This window comes from Hirundo rustica, chromosome 3, assembly GCF_015227805.2.
Source record: "Hirundo rustica isolate bHirRus1 chromosome 3, bHirRus1.pri.v3, whole genome shotgun sequence".
In the NCBI taxonomy this organism is placed as follows: domain Eukaryota; kingdom Metazoa; phylum Chordata; class Aves; order Passeriformes; family Hirundinidae; genus Hirundo; species Hirundo rustica.
This window is the reverse complement of record NC_053452.1, coordinates 35,609,337-35,633,234: the sequence shown is the minus strand read 5'-3', so window position 1 is coordinate 35,633,234 and position 23,898 is coordinate 35,609,337. Positions and strand designations below refer to the sequence as shown.

At 39.4% G+C, this 23,898-nt stretch overlaps 1 long non-coding RNA gene across 1 annotated transcript in view; it reads right to left on the bottom strand.

Annotated features, from left to right (window-relative positions):
- The window catches only part of LOC120750729 (uncharacterized), a 37,371-nt gene extending 13,683 nt beyond the window's left edge, over positions 1-23,688 (bottom strand). The window contains exon 1 of the long non-coding RNA XR_005700125.1: positions 23,604-23,688. This is a non-coding gene — a long non-coding RNA (uncharacterized LOC120750729). The remainder of the gene's footprint in view (positions 1-23,603) is intronic.
- Between the last annotated feature and the right edge of the window lie 210 nt (positions 23,689-23,898).

Sequence of the window (23,898 nt, the reverse complement as noted above, 5' to 3'; positions counted from 1 at the left end):
CTCTGTCCTCTGCTTTAGATTAGGGCATGGAGGGGCTGGACTGACGTATGCAGGATGATGGAAGGGCATGCACCTCCAGTGGCATCCTGTCAGCTCAAGGACACCACCAACCTGCTCTCTATAGATGTTGATGGTGCTGTTGATGCTTGCAAGAGGAATGGCTCTGTTTCTTAGTACGTGTAATTGCCACTACCATTCCCAGACATGGCACTATTTGGCTTTCAGCATCCTGATTGCCTTTTAATAACTGCAGCCTTGCACACAGACCTTTGAAGGCTCTGCAGGGGGCACAGCTGGATCTATAGCCATCAACAAGGTAAGAGAGAGGGAGTTGGGAGGTAACTTCAATCATTTCCACTGATCACATGGGAGAGGAAGAATCTTGGACAACAGCACGCAGCAGATATGAAGGAAGTCATCTGGAAGACAGCAGCAATGATCTCTACATGCACTCCTTTACACATCAAAACCTGAAAGACCCTAAAACCCCTTGTTGCCTCAGAAGCTCATTCCAGGTGCCCACATTCCCCTTCCAGTCCTGAGTCTGCACCTCCTAGCACTGTCAACTGCGCCATCACTCAAGCCATAGACACAGAAGCAAAAACAGCTGGGGGTGTGACTCTGACTGAGAAAGCTGGAGATGCCCAAGAGCTTGTGAGTAGCGAGGTAAATCAGAGCCAAGAAGGTTGAAAAGACGAAGACTTTTCGACCTGGCAAAAACTTTTAAAGGAATTGGAGCTAGGCCTGAAGAATAGAATACCAAAAGGCACAAAATTAGGATGTTTGGGCAGAAAAGCTGACATGGCAACAGAGGAGGGGAGAAAGCAGCAGAATAAATACTTCTTCCATTGATGGCATAAGGAGAGAGGGCTAGAAAGAGATGAGGGGGTGAAAACTGAGAGCAGAGGTTGCTTTTCTCTGAATGGCACCAAAGAGTCTTTCTAGGACCAAACTGGGAGGATGAATGAGCTGTGGGTCCTTGTGCGATGGTGGTCAGGGGTGCTGGGGGTAGTGCTGCCACCAAATTTCTTAAGCCTCTGCCAGATGTGAAGTTCCTGATGCCCTCCAAAGACACAAATGTAGTAACTTTGTTCTGTTTGCATACCCACATGTGCTGAGTAAAAATATCTGTCCACACTTAGGGAACCAGCAGTTTTTGTAATGAAAAATCAAAACTTCAAAACAACAAACAAAAATTCAGTAACGCAGTCAGCTCTGGAAAACAGGAAATATTTTCTTGGATTTTAATACTGAAAATACATTAGATTTGGGGTTTCCTATGGAAAAGATATATTTCAATTTTGATGTTTGGGTTTTGTTTTTTCCAGCCAGGATTTAGTATTGACAAAGCCTACATGAAGGCTGATATATGCTCCTGGTCCAGGAGTCGGCATTCTAGCTGAAAACTGACTGAGAATTTGGTAATTAACATTTTAATTATTTTGGTAACAAATACATTTAGTAACTGATGATCTAATTGGTGAACTATATATACTACAATACCACAATCATAGAATATTTAAATTTATTACATTTTAAAATTATCACTTCTTAACTAAAATGTTTTTTCCTTATGGATCATTTAAGTTTTGAATATTCAGTATTTCAGATAGCAAACTTTGCATTGAAAGTAGTCAATCTCCTTAATTTTAACAGGCTTCCCACATCAGAAAGGGCACACAGCAGCTGAGGTAAAGCATCATGACTTTTTTTGGCATCTTTCACTATAGGAGTATAAACAGTCAGAAGCAAAAGGAGCTGAAGCTACTTTACACCTATCCACACTTACACCTCGCAAGTATTCCAGCTCTGTGCCTGATATTCCTTATCTCAGAAGTTAATATGAAAAGAGTAGATTTTTTTTTTCAACAGCCTTTGAAATTAAATAAAATTAAATACACTACAGTTTTCACACAACCTCTTTTGCAGCATCTTTAACTGTATTTCCAGGCAAAGGTATTGTAAAACTTATTTCAGATTGTAGCAGTTTAGACATGGTACAAATGTATTCATTGTACAAATTTTTCTACCATATTTTCCCCAGAACAGTATTTTTTTTCAGGTTTTTTAGCTTTCTTTTAGAGAATGTAGAGAGCTCTCACTTAAATCTACCTGCTTTACCATTTATTCTGTGACATCAAACTTTACCAGAATAAATTAAATATTTTTCTCTTAAATCTTAACTCAGAGCCCATGTAGATAGGAAGAAAAAAACTTTCTTTGTCCTCCAGATTCAGGGAGATTTGAAGGAATTATTATCACCACAGAGCTATTTTCAGTTCAGCATGAAAACAATGAATATTGAGATCTTGAACACAGCCTTTGTTGTTTAACAAAAACCAAAAGCAAAACAAAAAAGTCTTTGCCAAGGAGAAGTTAAAGAAATAATAGGAGTAGCTGCCTTCCTTTCATCAAAGGAACTTGTTTCATCACTTCAAATGCCATGGAGTTTTTTTTCTGAGTGAAAAATGAGAGATATTCATTTAAATGCTCACATGTCTTACCCAGATCCTGAACCTCTTCCACAGAGACTTCCCTGGTGATTCAGAAGCTAGATTTTATTTTGTAATGAACTGTACCAAAGATTTTTGGCTAATCATGTCAACCCCTGCAGGAAAAAAGCACAAATTAACAGGAGTCCTAACTTCAAAGGTAAAATGGACATACTTTCTCTAGTCTCTGCTCACAAATGGGAGTATGAAAGTCCTTATTCAATGAGGACATGATTTCTTTCAAAGACTGAAGCAGATAGCTGCAAATCATCTTCTTATGTAAGATTCTTCTAATTCTAACACAAGACCTGACAGAGGAGATGCTCATGGAGACATAAGTTTTGGGGAGCTGTGTGACACATACCTAGTGAAGTAGCTGGTGGAATAAATCTCAGTCTTTGTAAGGCAGCAAGATAGAGCTATAAACAAAAGGCAAAGGTAATATCCATTCTTTGGGGGAGCATAAGAGCTGCAGTCATTCAAAATAATCTGATTTGATAAAACTGTCTCCAGAAAAAAAGTTCCCATATAAGACTCAGATTTTGCGGGACATGATCAGAGGTCCTGAGGGAAAATAAATAAGCTTTTGTTACATTTTTTTATAAATTATTATTGCTATTTTAATATCATGGTCTCAGAGTTTTAGGGCAATGAAAAATAATATAAAATTTCAAAAATTAACAACATTTCACAAATCTATAGGGGCCCCATGGGACACTGGAAGTTTACCAATTGCGGTATACAAATTTACTGCTACATTTGCACTTCTTCCTAAGTATAACTAACACAACAAATACTGCAGAAAAGGTTTATTAAAACAGACATTCTGCTTAATGTCTTGACTGAAAGGAACTTTCTGCCACAATCCTGCACTTCACAGTCTCCATCCACAAGGCAAAGGCAAACACTACTGTTCGTGGAGATGTATGGACCGATGACCAGAGAGAAATGCGTAAGAGGGCCTGATGAAAGGACAGCTCTGCAACATTAATTGTATGGCAAGCACTTTGTATTGGGCTTGCATGGCAAGGTTTTGGTGGCAGAGGGGGCTACAGGAGTGGCTTTTCTGAGAAGCTGCTAGAAACTTCCCCCATGTCCAAAGGAGCCAATGCCAGCTGGCTCCAAGATGGACCTGTCCCTGATTAGCCGTAGCGCATCAGCAGTGGTGGTAGTTCCTCTGGCATAACAGATTTAAGAAGGGAAAAAAAAAGTTTTGTGGAGAAGCAAACGGTGGCCAGAGAGCGGAGGAGAGAAAATGCATGAGAGGAACAGCCCTGCAGACGCCAAGGTCAGTGCAGAAGGAGGGGGAAGAGGTGCCTCTGGCACCACCGCAAAGATTCCCCTGCGGCTCAAGGTGCAGACCAAAGTGAGGCAGGATGTCCCCTTGCAGCCCATGGAGGACCCCACACTGGAGCAGATGGATTCCCCCAAGAAAGCTGTGACCCCATGGGAAGCCCATGCTGGAGCAGACTCCTGGCAGGAGACCAGTGAAGAGATGAGCCTATTCCAGAGTAGGTTTGCTGGCTCCATGCTGGGGCAGTCTGCTCCTGAGGAACTGCACCTTCTGGGAAGGACTCACTTTGGAGAAGTTTCTGGGGAACTGTTTTTCATGGAGTGACGCCATACTGAACAAGGGAAGAGTGTGAGGAGTTTTCCCCATGAGGAGGAAGGAGCAGCAGAAACAACTGTGATGAAATGATTGCAACCCCCATTCCTTGTCACACTGTGCTGCTCAAGGGAAAGAAGGTAGGGAATCAGAAAGAGAGCTAAGCCCAGAAAAAAGGGAGGGGTGGGGGGAGGGTGAAGATGTTTTTGAGCTTTGTTTTTACTTCTAGTTTTCCTACTCTGATTTAATTGTTAATGAATTGAATTCATTTCACCAAGATTAGTCTGTTTCACTCATGGTAATTGGTGAGTGATCTCCCCCTGCCCTTATCTCGACCCAAGAGCTCTTTGTGATATTTTCTCTTCCCTGTCCACTTCAAAAGGGCAGTGACACAGCAGCATGGGTGGGCACCAGGCATTGAGCCAACATCAAACCACCACACAACTACTTGAGCCCACCACCACTGAAATCCTAACTAATCACCATAAAGATAGTGCCTGGTGATTTATCAGTCCACTATTAATTTTGAATGGAAAAAAGTTTATGTAATTTATGGAAGCCGTCAGTCAAAACATTCAGCTAGTAACCCCAGAGATCTCCTGCACCTTTTAGGAACGTGCAGTAACACTCTACATATTCTACAGGTTCCTGTTCTGGAAGAAATTTGCCATGAAGGACAGAATTAGCAGCCAGTACCACACAACTCTCTTCTTTGCTTAATGCATTATAAAGGGTTACGTCTTTCACCTTCCTATGGGTAAATCCAGAACAATTAAAATGAGTAGACTTCTGTATCTACTGTCTATTCAATACAGCCCATGGAATTTTTATATTGACTTTTGTCCCTGAAAATCTTTCTTACAATCATCTATTTACTGTCAGACCATTCCTTCCCCAAACACTCCATTAAGTAATAACAACTTGTGAAAAACTATGTAGCTTGTATTGTTAAAGGCCAAAGACCATCTAAAAAGATGAATGGAAAATAACTGTAACTCATAATACATATTGGCATAATACCTATCAGAATGGGTGCAGAAGAAAAAAATAATTCTAACAGAAAGCAAGAGGTCCTTACGTAGCAAAATCCAATAGCAAAGAGCAATCAACTTTCTACCAAATGCAAACCCAGAGACAAACACAGCTACCCTCACCTAGCTAGACTTAAGAGACATATCCAAAAATATGAAATAAGCAGAGCTTATTTCTCCCACTGGAGAATAGCCTGGAGGAATGTTACCGCATCTTGTTGTTACAGATTCCATTTGATCTATTCTTTCAGTGGCTTTGAATTTCCTGCCCTGCTCCTGGATAATTACTCATTCTTTGAATTGGAGAAAAAAATGTATTATATTGTTTGGTAATTCATGGTGTGAATAGCAATTTGCATAATATGCCCCTAAAACTCTAAATAACCTCATAATGGAAATTATACAGATCAAAATATATCTCTAAAACCTACATAGGGCTATGCTTATTTCTGTGTAATACTAGATTGAGCATATGTACACACTGCAGTTACAGAGGTGATGGCTGCATAGCATAACGATGGGCTCCTATGGTATTCCAGGCATCACTGGTTACCTTACCTTACCTCAGACCTCTGAATGAATTGTGGGAACCCTGAAGTAGTGACTTTCTAGACTTTTCCCTCAAGGAAGCTTTAATCCATATAAAGTCGGGTGGGTATCAACAGAAAATAGTGTTTCAGATAACTGAAATTTTCCATTGAAAAATTACTACTTTCAAGATTTCTTTTTTTTTTTTCTTCCCCTCAAAATTATTTCAGATTAGACCTGTCGCCATGCTGAGGGATGAGAGTTGCACTAGACAGTATTCATTCTGTACTTCCATTTATATTGCATACTTCTGCCAGAGGCAATGCACCTTCCTCTTTAGTGAAGAGAGGTAGTACATCTGGGCGCTCCCTTGGTCACTAAGCCGACAGCAGATGAAATACAGCTCTGGACTACTGAAGAGAATAAGAGCAAGAAAACAAACAAAACCAAAACCATGTGGTTCAGTGACACTAGAGGCTCCAGATATTTCCACTGGATATTCTAGTTCTGACCCTCAAATTCCTTAGCTTTTTCTCTATGTCATTGAAAAAAAATGCTTATTCAAAGGAACATCTTGTATTCCAAAGCTGCTTTGAAGTGAGGGGTTTTGCCAACACCTCGTAATGACTGACACAACTAAAAATCCTGTACCGGGCAAGGCACTGCCCAGAAATGAAGCCTTTCACATCAAGTATGCCACAACGTTATTTTAAAAACTCAGTAATCCTAAATTCTAGGACAACCCTGAGAATTCAACCCTACCTATCATAATTCCATTGTCTAAAACTTTACAAGTAGATAAGCCTTGCAGCCCACAACAGACATTGTTGCTATTGTGAAATTGCTGCTTGTGTCTTCTTTGCTGGTGAGTCTTCCTTGCTTTGTTACCTTGAACTACATCAGAATATTTCATGTATTCTTATTTATGCCAGTCATGAAACACTGACTCTTTTTTTTTTTTTTTTATAATTTAGGGGATGAGCTCTGTGCATTATACACCATCAACACTGTAATCTTTATATCAATTCCACAAGAGATTACTCTCTGTGTATATATTTATATATACACATATACACACAAAATATCTGCCAGAAAAAAAGATATTCTGATACTATCATTGTGAGTAAGTTAAGTTAATGCTGGATCTGACAGGCTGATAAGTAAACGTGACCTCTGGTTTTCCAGTTCATGGTATGAAACACATTAAAAAGCATTAGTTTAATCAGGTCAGCTTAAGCAGATGGCTAATTAGTTTCTTATTGTGGTATAATATTAATTCACCTAGTTTGCACGTTTAATTTATGTATTTTACTCATTTTATTTTTGCTGTCAAAATAAACATAATAGGCAACCTGCATGTTCAAGCTTTTCTACCTTCATAACCTGGGCTTAGGTTTAAAGGGTCACATTGAAGGTGGATATTCAAATCTGTGAAATATTTAATGTAGTCCCTATAATACAATCCCCATTCCCTATAATAAACTTTCAGCTCCAGATAGAGATAGAAAGCCACCTGACCATTCCTCACAATTTTTGAGAGGTGACTTTAACTACATCTCCACAGAAGCCTGCCTTTCATGGTTCAGTCTCCCCTCAAAGCAGAACTGAGCCAGCTGCCTCAGGTGCTCCTCTCCAATTCATCTTTGTTTGAACTCATCATAAGGAATTTCCTGCCAACTCCACATCATGTCCTCATCCCAGAGTTACCTACCCCCAGGATCTGCACTTTCAGGCTTTCAAGCCTTATTCAGAAAACCACTGTAACCAGCAAGAGCTCCTCGGTGGCCCCTTTATTTTTTGGCCATTCCAGCATTTTGCTACCTCACCTACATGGTTATTGAGAGATGACTGACCTGAAACTATTGCCTTGCTATTCTGCTTGTTTGTTGGGTTTTCTCTCCCCAGTATCCCATATTTGACTCAGTATGTGCATTTAAACAAGATAGATATATACAGCAACGGTGTCATGGTTTATAAATAAAATTATTGCATAGAGCAATCCTGCATCTGTGAGAGCTTCTAAAAAATTACCACCAGATCTGCAGTCTTAATAAAAAAAAAGGTGTTATCCTATGACCCTCCTTGGTTTGATTAGTTCTTTGCCATACTAGAAGAATATGAGATGATGCAGGAGCTCCTGCAAATATGACACCACCATCTATTCCTCCACCTCTTTAGTCCCACAGTGATAGGAGCAAAGTAGAGGGGGTGAATCCAACGGTTTGCCACTGCTGTAATTCCTCCCCACAGGAGACCTCCATTTCATGTCAGAAAATGTAAAGGTACAAGATGAGGGCAAGACACTGTGTGTCTTGTTTTTTAAAACTCATATGATTAGACATGTTTTTTTTTGTCTTAAAAAGAAAGTAGCCAGATTAAAAATCATATGAATAAAGCTGAGATTCAGATAACCATTATGAATCACATTAAAACAGCCTGCTATGTAGTTAAATTGTTGGCAAGTTTCAGCTTCCTGCTAACAGGTCTGTACCCACTGAGGGTCTCTAAGTCAGAACAGAAAAGGAGACAGAACACTTACAAAAAAGAGGCAGAAAGTGTTCCTTCGTATCCTTCACTGGTTTCAATGTCAGCTCTCAGGGAGGGGACCCCTCAAGTAATTCAATTCCCTGGTCTTTATCAAAGACTGAGTATTTGTGTGAAATAATTTAATGATTAGACTTCTGGTTAAATTTTTCAAAGAGTGATTATGTTAATTACTTCTGGAACTTAATTTCCCTACATAATTAATGTCCCATTGAAATCCATAATGCAGCTGTTTAAGAAATATTGGACTATATCCACCAAAATCTTCCAAAGTCATGTGCAGTTTCTTGCTTTCTAATCTAATAGTTTTAATTAGGTCTCAGTGAATATGTGTAATAGAAATAGTGAAAATTAATGCAAAGTTAGTCTTTTTTCTTTTTCAGTGTTGTAAATTATGAATGGGTGCTCATCACAAATTCAGTCACTCACTCAACTTGCAAGCAATTACAAACAATTCTCACCATGTAGCATGATAGCATAGAACTACATCAAATAAATTATTTAAAAATATGAAAGTTTTTATTGTCAGTGAGAGTAAAGCAAGATATCTTCTGATAGTAGCACCTCAGAAACAGAATTATTAGGATTTCTCACTGGATGCTTCCCATACTTTTGCTGAAATCCAAGGGAATTGCTTTGTATTAAAATTTGGCTCTTGAAAAGATTCCCATTAATGGTATTTTGGTAAACGTGTCATATATATGAAGCAAGCAACTAGGCTAGCAAAGTAAATCAAACACGTGTCCTCTGATAGGATTCTTCATTGCTGGGATTTGAGAACTTAAATCAGAAAACCATGTCCTGATGGCTTTAATAGGCTTACATGCTATAATGACCTTATAATGGAAAATGTGTCTGCTTTCCCCTCTCAGTAAGTGTACCTGACACAAATGTCATTACAGCCTCAGGCATTCCCAGTGTGCAGCAGAACCCGTGTCATGGAGATTTCTCATCTCACATTCATTACAGAGATAACCTGAAGAAGACTCAGTGCTATCACCAATACAAAATCAGGTCAGCCAAGACTTGATATAGCTGACTTTTGAAATCCTCCACCACCCCCTACTTGTTTAAAAGGTATTTTTATGACCCAGTCATGGAAGCTCTAAATCCCCTGTTTGTGGATTGCTTTTGTGTAATCTGCTACCACTTAGAAAAGTTTAGCTTTGCCATCTTTGGCATTGAGACGTATGCAGGCTATCACAGAGCTTCTTAGCTTTCTTTTCTTCACAGGCAGCTCCCTTTTGTCTCCTCAGAGGTCATGAGCTGGAGGTCCCTGACATTCTCCTCTCTGGATAACCAGAACCTATCACCTTTCTCAACATCCCTTTTTAATTGGAAACCCAGATTTGGACAGTCTTCAAGTACAGCCTCAACAGTACTAGAGAAGGGCAAACAATAAATTCTCTGGGTCTCCTGGCCATGCTTCTCCTTACACAGACCAGCATGTTTTGCTTTATTTGCACTGAGAAAGCATTACTGACTTACAAGGGTTTGATCCTTCTGAATCAGCAGTGACTGTGAAAGATTGTGGTGAAAAATCCTGTTTGTTAGAAATCAGAAAAATTAATTATTTTGGGCTTCTGAGTACTGTGTTGGAGAGCTCTGGTTCTAAGTAATTTATACCCCTGTTTCATCAAATATTTACCAGTATGATTTTATATTACTGCCCAGAGTTATTTATTTTTGTCTCAAGATTAACTTTATTCAATCTTGAAAATAAGGCTACCTACCAGGAGAAATTTAGAAAGAGTTTGCTAGCTATTGATACTGTAGGTTTGGGGTTTTTTTACTTTCCCTGCTCTGATCCTTTAAATTCAAGACGACAATTTCTGCCCCATTATATCAGACAGAGCCATTACCTTATGTCACAGAGAAGACATAAGCATTACTTTCACACAGTTTTTACGCTGGATCTTTGTTCATTTCTTTCCCCATCTCTCTCTTTTGCAATTTTCTAAACTGAGCATCACTTTGTCCAAAAACACATTATCACAGTGTAGGCAGAGAAATAAGACAGCCGTTTCTGAGCTCAGACCTGCAGCTGTTTCTACAGATCAAAGAGAGTCGTTAGTCAAACTTGGATGGGTGCATTTGAAGAAAAAACATTTAAATGTTGCCAGCTACACACCTTTTTTCTTCATCTCTAAAACATATTTTGCTCCCTTTCTTACGGAAAATTTATGTTTCTTTTTATTGTTTAAAGGAGTATCTTCTCACATTCTTTCCCATAACCTGTTATAACAAAAATAATTCTGCATTTTTCTGCTCAGTCTTTACTGACTGCTAAGATCACACCCTGATCAATGGTACTTCCTACTCTTTAAAGGAATATAGGTAGAGCATAGGCTCAGAGGATGATATCACAGATATTAAAACATCCAGCTGCTTTAATGTGACTACCCAGATCCCTTTCTTATTTCCACGAAAAGAAAAAGCTTAGGTATTTGTGCTCCCCATAACTGAAATTTGGGTGGAGGAATATTCATCAAGCTTTCAAAATAAACTCTCTACCATGACCTTAGACGTCTCACAAGAACTTCTGCTCCACAGGCTGAAGACCTGCACAACTACAGGCCATGATGTCAGAGATTAATATATCCCCTCCCAGTCAAGTATATATGCATGCTCATATATGAGCAAGCAAACACCTTTTGTGTGGGGCACAGCACGTGTGAGCATCTGTATCTTACTGATATTTCTGTTGCTTCCATGGTGGAAAATTATACACCTAGAGCAGAGCTCATTTTCTACTTCCATAAGCAGTACAATAGATCACCTCATTATTCTGCCACAAATTGAGTGTCGTTTTCACTGTGATTCTTCGAAATGCAGACAGCCTCTTTCACTCACAAATGAAACAGCGCACAATGCCTGCCAGAGACAACACTCCCACGTAGCAGCGTAATGCTTCAGTAAGTTGAAGAAAGAAGCTTGACAGCCCTTCGTGGTTGTCATTAAGCTAAATAAAAAGTACAGAGATACTTGCTTAGCAGGCTGTTGATCTTTGAATACCAAATGTTTTCCCCTTCTGAAAGTCTCCTTTTTCCTCACTAGAAGCACAGGTGGACATTTGGCAGCTTCCCCTTTGGATGTGCTGCATTTCAAGTTTCTCTCACTCTGCCTCTGCTGTCCCATGGCACAGAAAGCCAGAAGCTTGGGCAAAAACTTCCTCAGCCATGCTGAGCTGCCCCTGTGTTGCATCCCTACTGGGAAGTCCAACAGAGCAGGCTAAAGCAAGGCTACCTGGCTAGCATGCAGCATGTTTTTTGTGCTGGGGTATTGCCGGTGCTGGAAGAAGAGCTACAGCAGCACGCTGGAAACAACCAGCTGGCTGGTGCACACACATCTAGCCCTAGGTGCTCTATGGTTCAGATCCTAGGATACTTCATATTATGTAAAATGTTGAACTGGCATTCATCTGGCTTCCAGAGTAAGAAGGTGAAAATGGCTTCTCTGCTCCACATATTCGCATACAGCACAGCAGAAAAAACAGTCCTGTTTTGGGGTTGCTTTCTAATGCCATCCTTCCTGATCCAGCAACCTCTGGCTCCTGTCTCTAGCTTGAAATATCCTGTTAATCATACCTGCTCTCTGCTTTCAGTCCTTGAAAGAGATGACCTCACATAATCTGAAAACCCCTCTTTGTGGGAAGATTTCAAGGCTATCCTGTGCAGTACAAGGAGATGGGGATGAGCCAGACAGCACAGCAACAGTTGGCAGCTGAAGGAAGCCAGTCATCAGTCCTCTGTGAAGAGGGAGAAGAAAGGGGAGGCTCTATTTTAGCACTGTGTATCATGTCTAAGAGGGCGGTGGAGAGCAGAAAAAATAACCCTGTCCACTGGCTCAAGAAGAGTGCCTTGACAGGAGCTGTGGAGGACAGCCCCAGGAGTGATGCCACTGTGCACCTGTCCTAGGGTGACTGTGTATCCCCCAATCGTCTACTAGGTGCAAAGGGGAGGGGAAGCGCAGTTTGTTTTCCCCCAGGAAAATTCTGTTCATCGGAGTGACCTTGAAGCGGGGGAGTTGGAACACTGCAAGACGAAAGAAGCTCTGTTTTTTTCATTTTTTTTCCCCTGGGAGTTAGTTAGTTTAGTGCTAGCGTAGTTAGACCCTGTAGAATAGCTGAAGGTTTTTTTCCCTTTTTTTCCCTTTTTTTCCTTTTTTGCCCTCTCCTCGGAACTGTTCCAACCTCTCTGGACTAAGGACCTGGGGAAGCACCGGGGGCCTCCACGGGGGAGCCACCCCACCAAGACCAGCCCTGCACATCTCCTTTTCTCCCAACGCCAGTGGAGACAGAGCAACGGAACACAGTGACTATCTTCAAGAGAAGACCTTCTCTTTTTAAGTTTGTTATCCCTCTGTAAGCTGCATGAAGCTCTTGTCATCGGGTATTGTGCTGGGAGTGCTTTGCCTGTTTAATAAACAGGTTTTTTCCGCTTCTCTCTGAGGAAGTCTTTTCCCAAACCAGTTGGGGGAGGGGAGGGGGGCCCCGTGGGAGGGTTTCTCCCAAATCTGCCTGAAACCAGAACAGCACCTTTCCCATAGAGAATTTTTTAATATCATCTCCCCAGCAATAGTGCTGTGTTCTTTTCCCAGTTCCTGCCGGCCCAGCTCACTGCCCCATCCCACCCCCATGCCTCAGTCCTGTACTTGCTGGCTTCATCTTTATAAATAGATAGCATCATTCCAAGTCCCTGGCATGCACTGGCTGCTTCTCTAAGCCAGAATTCGTAATCGTATTTGCAAGTCTGTTTTAATGGAAAACAATCTAGATGCAATTTCTGGTGATAAGAAGGAAACAATAATGATTTTCATTGCCAGCTTAGTGACTGCAATGTTTACAGTTTTACTTTCAAATGCAGAAAAAAATATGTCCAGCCTTTCAAAGGCCAAGTCAGGCTGCTAGAGATCTTGTTTTGTAGTAGAATTATTTCAGTGGATTATGTGAGCAGAACTCAGGTCCTGGAGGTTAATGTTTTAGAAATGGCTACCCATGGCAAATCACCTGTGTCCTGGACATATATCATGAAATAGCATGTCTAGCATCTAGGGGTGACCAGCTTTATTCTACCCGCTGCTATTTCTTCTTGTTTATGCACCACTCAGTTATTCCCTTCCAAGGCTTTTCCACCTCCTTTTTGAAATATTCCCAATGCAAAAAACATGTCCATGTTTTTTCTTCTAATTCAATAAAAAATATATGATACATCAAAGCCTTACTTTTGTTGCAATCACATTTTCATATGTAGAGCAACACATGTGGCTTTATATATAGGTACAGACAGAAAGAGAGATGCCTCACTCTTCCCCTCTCCTCATATTCAATTCTCATTCATATATGCTCAATGGAATACAGCACATTTCAAGGTATTGTAACATAGCTCTTCTATCTCTTTATAGTAGCACATTCTTTTTAGTTGGTATTATTACCTCTAGAGGCTGTAAATAAAATACATCATGTATAAGTCAGTAAAAGACAACAAAATGAAAATATGTAAATAAATCAGGAAAATATGTAAATAAAACAGGACTATTTATTTATTGCCAGAACTTGCCAGCTGTTAAAAATAACCTGTTGCCCCTTCAAGCTGGCTGTCTTGACAATAATCTAGAAAAAAAATTCAAGTGCCAAGCGGTATGATTGAATATTTATTACAATGTGCATATTATCACCGAGGCAAATGAAAAATGCCTCTGGCATGCGGCAGCTAGAAGCAGTCAGAACAGCTAAGAAAGTCCTTAATTTAGAACTAAGAACTCCTAGATAGAATTTTAAATGGACTTCAATTAAGGTACTCCGGCCAGGAAGGTCCATTTTAAGTGGGTTTTTTATTAATCCTGATGGCATGAGTAGTTCAGTATTTCACTGTGAGTTTCACAAGTGTTACATAAAGGAATTGTTGATTACAACTGCTAAAAGTCACCTAATATAATTATCTTAGTGCTTCCTTTCAGGATACTTCAGACTTCATCTAAAGATTCCCTCATTAAAAATGGATAATGTGTGTCAGGATTTCTTATCTCTGCTTTTTCTCCATGTGGAATTTCTCAAGATTCCTTTACACTCATGTCACCTTCTGCCTTCTGAGTCCATTGCTCTGTAGCTGTATTTTGAGCATTTATCCTTTACATCTCATGATTCTTGTTCCTTAAGATATTTCAGGCTGATCTGACTCTGGCTGTGCTGAAGCACACTACGTATATACTCAGGCATATTTCCTGAGCCTACTGAGGCAACCAAAGAGCTTCAAAGCACAGCCACCCACAACCTATGGTGGAGTGAGGGGAAACCAGAGCCTACAAGAAGCTATCTGCTCCCACAAGACTCCATTTCCTTGGTCTTAGGTTTCTCCCTAAGTATTTTTGACTCTCGATATGACAGCCTTGATTAACATGTAAAGTTCTTCAGACCATTTTGATTTAATTATCTGTTGTTCTTGTGTTTTCTTATATTATTACTACCTTGAAAAGACTCTCACGCAGGCAATGCTGCGTAACAGGACTTTGCTAAGTCAAGACCTTGAAAGTTCTTAAGTCAAGAACTTCAGTGAGCTATTTAATGTCAGTGTTCTGGAGTCTGTACAACCACTCAAATTCCTTGCTTTAGGGTGGCATTGCTAAGTACCCAGTACTTCTTGAGCTGCAGAATTGCCACTGAGGTGCTTCTAAAGTGACCAGGAAGGCTGATTGTAAGAGCTATTTTGCTTGCTCATGGTTATTCTCTTTATACCCTTTCTAGTTCTGTCACATTTCACTCCACATAGACATATATGACACATATCTGCTGAGTTCTCCTAAGAACTAGGCACTCACATAAAGTCCCATTTCAAAACGATGTGAACTTGCAGAAACAACTCCATATCTAGGGCAATTTTGAGTGAAGATGGCTCAGCATGCTACAAATTACACTTCCCATTGCTAGCACAGCTCCTTTCTGCTGCAGGGGAAATCATTTCCTAGGAGGACAGGAGGTGTACCAGCATTGTCTTCCCTGAGGGTGATGCAAAAGAAACAAACACTGCTGGCTGCTGCTCTGAGCTCTATGTGCTCTCTAGGGGTTATAGCTGCTGTGGGAAAATATAGGCTTCTGAGCTGCAGTTTAATAGGAACTAACAGCATCTGAAATAAAAACAAAATAGTAATCTGTAATAATAATAACAATTATTTTTTAAAAAAAAGAACTTATTGGGCTGCTATGACCTAAAAAAAAGGTCCCAATTCCCAGCTGCAGTCATATGAAGTTGAGAAAAACACAGGCCCAAGAACAGGACACAATAAGCAATCTTAGTCCTTGAAAACGGATGATTCAGGATATAAATTAGTGTGTTCTTAAATAGGGCCCAAGCCTCTGAGGAGTGGTACTCAAAAAAGTGGTACTTGTTTCTAAGTTGCTGTTTTAATATTTCCTAACCTCCTTTCTTCTCTCTGCCTATATAACCGACCTCTAAATTTGTCAGTAGACTGAGTACTCAAATAGGTAATCCAGCTGGTTTTGTGCTAATTTACAGGAGTTAGAGAGGTTTCCTTCTGCTCAGGCTTTCTCCTTAACTTGACCCAGCATTTGCATACTGTCTTGTCTACACCTGGCTAGTTTAATTTGAAGTAAGGACATGCTTTTTTTCTTACCCTGTAAAGAATCACCTTTGCAGTTGCTTCGCTGTCTTCTCTTCAGTTTGAAATCTGCAATTACAGTATGACAGCTGCATGACCGAGGTTAAAGAAAAAGCAGAAAGTTTGACTCATTGGTGGGAATTTAGAGCCTCCTGAAACTAATAAGCAGAGTAGAGGGAGCTGGTGCAATTGAAGTGAGAGCTCTGGGGCTTTGTGTTCCCCTCTTAAAAGGAGGAAGAGTGGGAGGTCAGGCAGAAAAATGAATTTTAAGATGCCTGGATAAGATTATTTGATAGATGATGTGCTACTATGCTCAAACTGCAATGGTTCTGCTGCCTTTAGCGTTCTGAAAAACAGGGATCATGAGGCTGAAAGATAAAAGGCGGAGTGTTCAAGGGGAGAAATGACGAAGAATGGAGCAAAAAAAAAAATAAACCAGAAATTAGTTTTGTGGTTCACATTACGTACTTTCCATTACAAAGTTTATTTCTGTGTTGTATGATCTGTCACCTTTGTGGTTAATACATTGCTTAGAGAACTGTTATTTCTTTACAATTACATTGAAACTATAGGTTGTTAATCTAGTACTAATTCACAATTATTCAATTTGCGCATTAAGAAACTGGTGCTTAAGTCTTCCTTTTCGACCAAAATGGTTTTACTCCCCACACACAGATGAACAAAAAAGCAAAGAGTATTCAAATGGGTTTGAGATGGCGCATTCTCTTCAGCAGAGCCCCCTGCATGGAGACCTTATGAGACAATCATGCTGGCTGTTAAGCACTCTGCCAACAAATCTGTAATTATATCATTATCCAGTTGCTAAACAATGTGGATTTTGAGGGCTTTCATTATTTTCTGCCTACTCTTATCTGAACTTGCTTCCTGCCACATAAAATATCTAAACATGTTATGGAGCTGCCTGTTGATTTTTGTGAGGTTTTGACTTTCAATTAAACGCATTTAAACAATAACTCTTCAAATCCAAGTAAATCTTATAAGCAGCACATGTAAATAAGATAGATCCACTGTGAACCAAACCTAGCACAACACCCCAGTGTTGCTTGCAACTGGAAAACCCTTTTGTTTGGCCAGTCATAGTACTGAAGTCTCTGTGAAATTCTCTCACCTTTTCTTTCTACTCTTCTTTCTGAACAGTACAAAAGGCAAATTCCTTTAGGTGCTGTGTTCCTATTATCTCTCCATTAGTGAAAAGTGGTGGTTGTCACAGAAACCACTCAGCTCCCACCTGGCCACAGAAAGAAACAGATTGGGCATCAACTCTGAGCATTGCCTATGGCGCCCTCATGGCTTAAGCAGAGAATAAAACCACCTCTGGGGACAGCATCTAACTTCTGCCATTTGTTCCCTGTAAAGTGTGACCATGTCATCTGTGGCTGCAGACCAAGGTGGCCCTGAAAAACAGGTAATGGCATTTTTCCTAATTACGACTATCATTCATTTTCTTTCAGTCACTCAGCACGTCACTGAACAAGAACTGATGCAGCTAAACTGTGTTTAAATCCAAGTTGAAAAGGTGATTTTTGTGAAAATTACTGTTATCCATATGTAATGACAAGCATATCCATGCTTTGACAAAAGCAGCAGTATGACTTCAAGAAGACTTTTCCTTTTCCACAAATATAAAAAAATTCTTTTTCACTAGACTTTATAGAGCACTATACACACACTACAGAGAGCATTTCCCTAAATACTGTCATCATTTCAATTATTTGCTCCTCAACTGCACCTTACATAACCTAATTTAAAAAGAAAATTGGTTTCCTTCTTTTGTGGGGCCTCTGGTTTTATTACATCCTGGGAGATATAGATGTCCCATGTGTAGGGTGAGGTGACAGTAGTGGCAAAGTAGAGGTGAACTCTAGTAAGAACACTAGCGGATGGCAATGTTGAAATGGCAAGTTAGCCTACTCTGTCTCCAGAATTATCCTATTCCAATATTCCACTACTGTAGATCTCTTGATAAATTCACAGGCTGTAGCCTCACAAAGCAGACTTAGTTCTACTGAGCAGAAGCAACAGGAGGAAGAAATATGAAGTCTACTTTAGAAGATATGTGTTCAGTCTTTGCTTTTCATTCTAAGACTGTCACGGCACAAGAAGAAGCTGACGTTTTGTTCTTGTCTGCATGACACAGCTCCAAAGATAGGTTACCACAGCAGTCTGTATATAAGTTCTTACTGCAAGTAATTACTCTTAGATGGTAACATCTCTATTCTTTCACTACACCTTGAAAAATGCTCATTAAAATACACTTAATAGAGATATCATTACTTATTTCATTTGTCGCTTAAAACAAGTTAACCAGATGGCATGAAACAATCTCAGAAAGATTCTCTCAATAAGATATTTAGATTTGATTAATATACAGTAACTAGCTCATTAAGTTAAATGCTTATTTGGAATTAATAGTAACCTCTTTTTTATTATAGTTTCCACTTGCTGTAGCTGGCAGAGCTATAACCTACAGCCCTGAAAACTAACAAACAAAATGTTTTACATGTCTCAGTTTCAGCTGGGACAGAGCCAATTCTCTTCCTAGTATCTGGTATAGTCCTATGTTTTGGAATTAGGATGAGAATAACATTGATAATACAGGGATGTTTTAGTAACCTCTGAGCAGTGCTTACACAGAGTCAGGAACTTTCTGCTTCTCACACCATGCCACCAGTGTGTGGGCTGGGGGTGCACAAGATGTTGGGCAGGGACAAGGCCAGGACAACTGACCCCCAACTGACCCAAGGGATATTCCATACCATATGTCAAGATGCTCAGTATATAAAGTAGGAAAAAGATAGTCAGGAGTGCTTCTTCAAATCTGGTTGGGCACAGTTTGGTAGGTAGTGAGTGATTGCTTTGTGCAACACTTGTTTTGTATTTTCTAATTCTTTTATCATTATTATTATTATTAACCCTTCCTTATTTTTCGCACAATTAAATTGGCTTTATTTCAACCCACAACTGTTGCTGGGTTTTTCTTCTATTTCCCTCTCCATCCCTTTGGGGGTGTGATGGTGGTTTAGCAGCTGTGTGCTATTCAGCTGTCTGCCAGGTTAAACCATAATAAATGTTCACCATCTCTGATCACTGCTGTGGTGAAGAAGATGAGAGTAATTGTGTGGTACTTCTGCAAAGTAGCATAGTAAGAAAATTATTTAAACAAAAAGAAATCCTATCAGCTATCCTATCCTATCAAGTTAGATAAGCATGGGAAGTAGCCAGCCTCTGCAGCAGGAAACTTCATGACCTACAGAGCATCCCAGCAGGTTACTCACAAGGAAATGAGTTCAGCCTCTAAAGCAGCTTCCAAGTCCCATCCACCCTGAGAGAAATGTGGTAGGGACACGGAATCCAGTGCAAGACATTGAGAGACTGAAACATCACGAGGAGCACCAAGAGATCAAACGTGTCAGTCTTTCACAATTTCACTGATTTCCTTGGCAGCCACTTGAGAAGTACAAACCTAAGACACATGTATATGTACCTTTTAAGCTGTCAGTAAAACACCAAGTGCCTCACAGGTGTGTGGAAGCTGAAGCAGCTCTGTGCAAATAGCTCCTCTTAAAATTAAAAAAAAAAATTACAGTAATTGTTAATTACATCTACAGATGACACAATATCATTAGCAGCATGTTAGATCCCAAGTATGGGGTGGGAAAAATCTGTCTCACTGCCAAAAGAAAGGCATCAAGGAATTGTATTATTGATATATTTAATTATAACACGCATGTATACTATTCACACTGTTGGTAACCTCCCTAACTTACTTTCTTTCATTCAAGACTTAAATATTTTAATAAGGTAAAGTCTTAGAATCCTTTCAAATCATTAAACCAGAATTAAATCTACTGTCTTGAACCTTTTTAAAATACAGCACTAAAAGCTGCAGGTTTTCTTTCAAAAGCCATTAAAAAAAACAAAAAAAAACCTTTCTAAACATTGCAATGATGTTCATCTAAAGCAATTACAGCTTCAATTAACTGCAATTTCATTTGAGAAATGTTCATGCTTGGAAAAAAGAACTTCCTTTTATTTAAAAAATCCCAAACATCCAAGTACCTTGCAAACAAAACTAAGCACTTATGATTATCCACTTGAATGCTGGTAATGGAATAATTAAAATTTGACCCTTCCTCTACTACACATGAATGTTAATATAATGCAGGTCAGATCTGTACATTTTTTTCTCATAAGAGTAAAAATAGATAGGATCTTTAAGGTAAGTTTTCCACTCTCCATTAAGCTGACAGCATGGAGTCTGAAGATAAATTAATGGAAACCAGTGGTTTTTATGCAGCCAACAAATGCATCTAGTATGCCCAAATCTAAATAATTATCATTACAAGAGATCTCTGCAACCTGAACTTAAAGGCCACCAGGCTGTGAGGAATGAAAGCAACTTGTAATGATGAGAATATAATCTACCACTTCTTCTTCTGCATGTGGCCCACCTTTCAGGCAAACAAGTTAACCTATCTCAGGTATGAGCATCTTCACAATGAAGTTTTATTATTAATTCACCACTGTTTCTGTTGAGCACCTTTGAAGTGTCCATCATATTTTTTTTAAATCCAGGGATAAGGCCAAAAAGCAGTATCTAAAATTGTTTATATTTTCCTAAGTAATATCCCTCATTCATCACAAGCCTCGGGTCAGACGTAAAGGTTTTCCAAATTATCTCTTCTCCAATGAATGAGAAGAACCTTTTAGACACCTGGATCAGATATGTTTCGTTATGGCAAAGGCCATTGCTACATGCACTCAGCAAGGCAAGAAATACCATGCTGGAGTAGCCTTGTATCTTGCCATTGTCAGTGACATGCACTTGTAGTTCAGAGGAACAGGAAAATATTTTACTGTTAAGATAAAATTTGAGAACAGTACACCAAAAAATAGATTTTCTCATGTTGCCAGTCCAACTCTTACAAAAAGACTGGCTCAATCAGGCAGGCCTTTTACTAGGCATCTGTTTGAAAATTAATGAAGAATAGTTCCTGATGTAAGCCTACTGGTTAACATTTTGACATTCACAAATGACAAAGCACTTTGACAGATACATATCTTTTTTTTCCACATAGTCACTCAACTTTTCTACTAAACCTCTGTTCTGCAGGACTGATTCATATCTAGTGTAATCAATATGGCTTGAACTAGGTCAGTGTAGCTGTGCTAATTTACACTAGTCTTCAATCTGAAGCACTGATTTTATACTATATTTCTATACTACAGAAATATAGTTTTCAGATTGACATAGTACTGCAGTTTGCATTTCTTCAAGGAACAAGATTAAGATGTGATTCATATTTTTTGAGTGATTTTCATATCAAGCTGCTCCTATAGGCATTCATCATTCACACAGGGATTCCTGCAGATCTTCAAAAGCACCAACAGCACCAGAGTAGCATCCAACAAGACAGCTGACTAGAATGATCTGTAGAGAAATCTGACACTGTGTATTTACAAATCTTGTTGCTTAATTTTGAAACCAAATAAATAACCCTAAGATTAAAAAAAAAAAAAAAAAGATTTCCCACAGAAGAAAAGTATTGTATTGTTCTTCCCTTCCCCCATAATCATAGACATCTTTGGGTGGTCAGGCAGCTCCCCTGCCTTCTAATGACTGAATATCCAGGCATCCTATTCACAAGCTGCATCAGCAGATGGAAACCCCAGGTCGCTCCAACAGGCAAACTCATGAGCCAGGCCAGCCCCCTCCCAGTCACTTTGAGGATGAAGGAGCCAGCCTGATTAAAGAGACAGGGCTTGGCTCACAAACCTGAGGGACCAGAACAATTAAACAGCCTGTCTAATGAGCCATTTGGTCATAAGGACATCCCAAGGAGCAGAGAAGTCCAGAGTATGAACACAGTAAGCCAGAAAGATTGGATATAGCTGTCCAATGTCCCTGCCAGGCAATGAGCAAAGACGGTTAGAGAAAGAGTAGAAAAATGGAAAACAAAACAACAAAAACCCTAGGAAGCATTATTGACAGCATCTCCTCTGAGTCTTGAAGGAAATGACAGGCCTTTGCAAAAGGTTTCAATTCATCAAAATACCATTTTTGACAAAGGAAAGTTCTGTGACAAAATTTTCTTTGCATTCAAAACTGTATATTTGTGCTACAAGCCACAGAAAACTATATACGTACTTTGTTCTTAATGCAGTGCTGAGGAACCTCTAGGTAGATATTAATGTATTTATCAGCATGTGTTTAAAAATGGATAAAAGCAAAAAGACGTGCAAATATTTTTTATGGTTTGACTAAAGAGTCATGAAAGATCAGGTAGTTCAAAAAGAAACTCAGGAGTTCCACAAATCAGTGGAAAAAGCAGTTCAAAATCCTCTCACCCACGTCAATGTGCATCTTCTTACAATGAGCATGTACCTCACAGCTGGTAACTTACATGATCATGAAAAACTGTGAAACTGCAGAGACCAGACACCAGAGACAAGGAATCAAAATCAATTCATGCCTTAAGAAGCGCAGAGGAAAAATAAAACAAAAACAAAACAAACAAACTAAAAAACCCCAACAAATCAAGATGGAATTTCACAGAAAGGAAGAGTTGGGACTGAGTAGGACTGATATGTATGAGTAGCTAAATTTATACTATTGGTTCTTGCCTAGAGAAAGAAGAATCATAGATGAGCTGCACTTTGGACTTGATATAATAAGGGAAGTTGTAAGAAAGCACAAGGTCCTAACAAGTTAGTAGAGCAGACATGCTTGAGAAGTTTCCCTTGTGCATTTGAGTTCTGTCTGAAGGAGTTTCATGCTAAGGCACCTTTTTTTTAAGTATTTTCTGTCTGAAAAAATAGAACACAATAAACCAGGTTAGAGTCTAAGTAGGTCTATAGTCACATTGCAGTTCATATACTCCCTTCAACCCCAAGGTTTCAAATTGTCTGAGAGGTCAAATAACTTGTGGCCTAAATTTTCAGAAATAACCGAGGCTCACTTCTGGATTTGCACTTGAAATAGTTCATTAGGGCCTGATGTAGGACTTACTGCAACTCAAGTTTATTTGGAGTTCCTCAAGAATGAAAACTCAAAGAACCTGGACATGCAAAATTCAATAATTAATTATGCAAGAAACAAACCTAAAGAATGCAAAAGCAAGAATTAACATTTTTGTGCTACCATTACTAGCTAAGGACCAGATTTTCAGCACAGCTTCCCTTCATTCGGCGTCTTTGTCTCCATGGAAAGCACCCAGGCTTTCACTGGTCCTCTGTACAACAAAATACAGCTATAGGTGACCTTGTGCAGTCCTTGCAGTTAATAATAAAATGAAATGTACCTGTCCAGGACAGCAGATTTTAATGCCTCGAGACTCATGCCTACCCAAGCACTTCAGTCTCCCAATTAATCTCTTCATGGAATAGCTAATTTCCGAATTTTTTTCACTTAAGGACTTATTCAATGAAGCCCTTTTAGTAAACTGACCTCAAGCTCCAATCTTCACTTTAAACAGGATATTGTTAATGTGATACAGCAGTCACAACAATAAGAACAGATAAAATCAACAATTTAGTACTTGGCTTGCAACTTTGGTCATTGGGAATCACATTTTCCTTAACAATATTTTTAAAGCTATGTTTTCAAAGTAAATGCTTTTATTCATACCTTCTCTCAAGTCTTACTGACGACCTACATTACAAAAATACTTTCATATGTATATATACGTGTGTATGTATATATAAATATATATATTATTGTATAAAAATAAGTTATATAAATATCTCACAGAGTGAGATTTCTCTTACCTTTTTCTGAGGATCCATCTTCAGCTGGGACAACTGGGTGTATCAATGAACTTAGAAGTGGTGAGGCTCAACAGACTCAGTGACCAGATTGCAAAGGTGGCCCAAGGGATTTGCTTACTCAGCTCTCATCCAGGTGCAACAGCTTCCTGCAGGAATACTCCTCTCATGTCATGTTAGAGTAGTTCAAGGACCTCCTTACTTTCTACAGGACAGTAACAGACACAAGAGGCCAACAACAAAAACAAGAAATAACAGCCCTGACCTTGTCTGCATTCCTCCCTGCCTAGGCTATCAC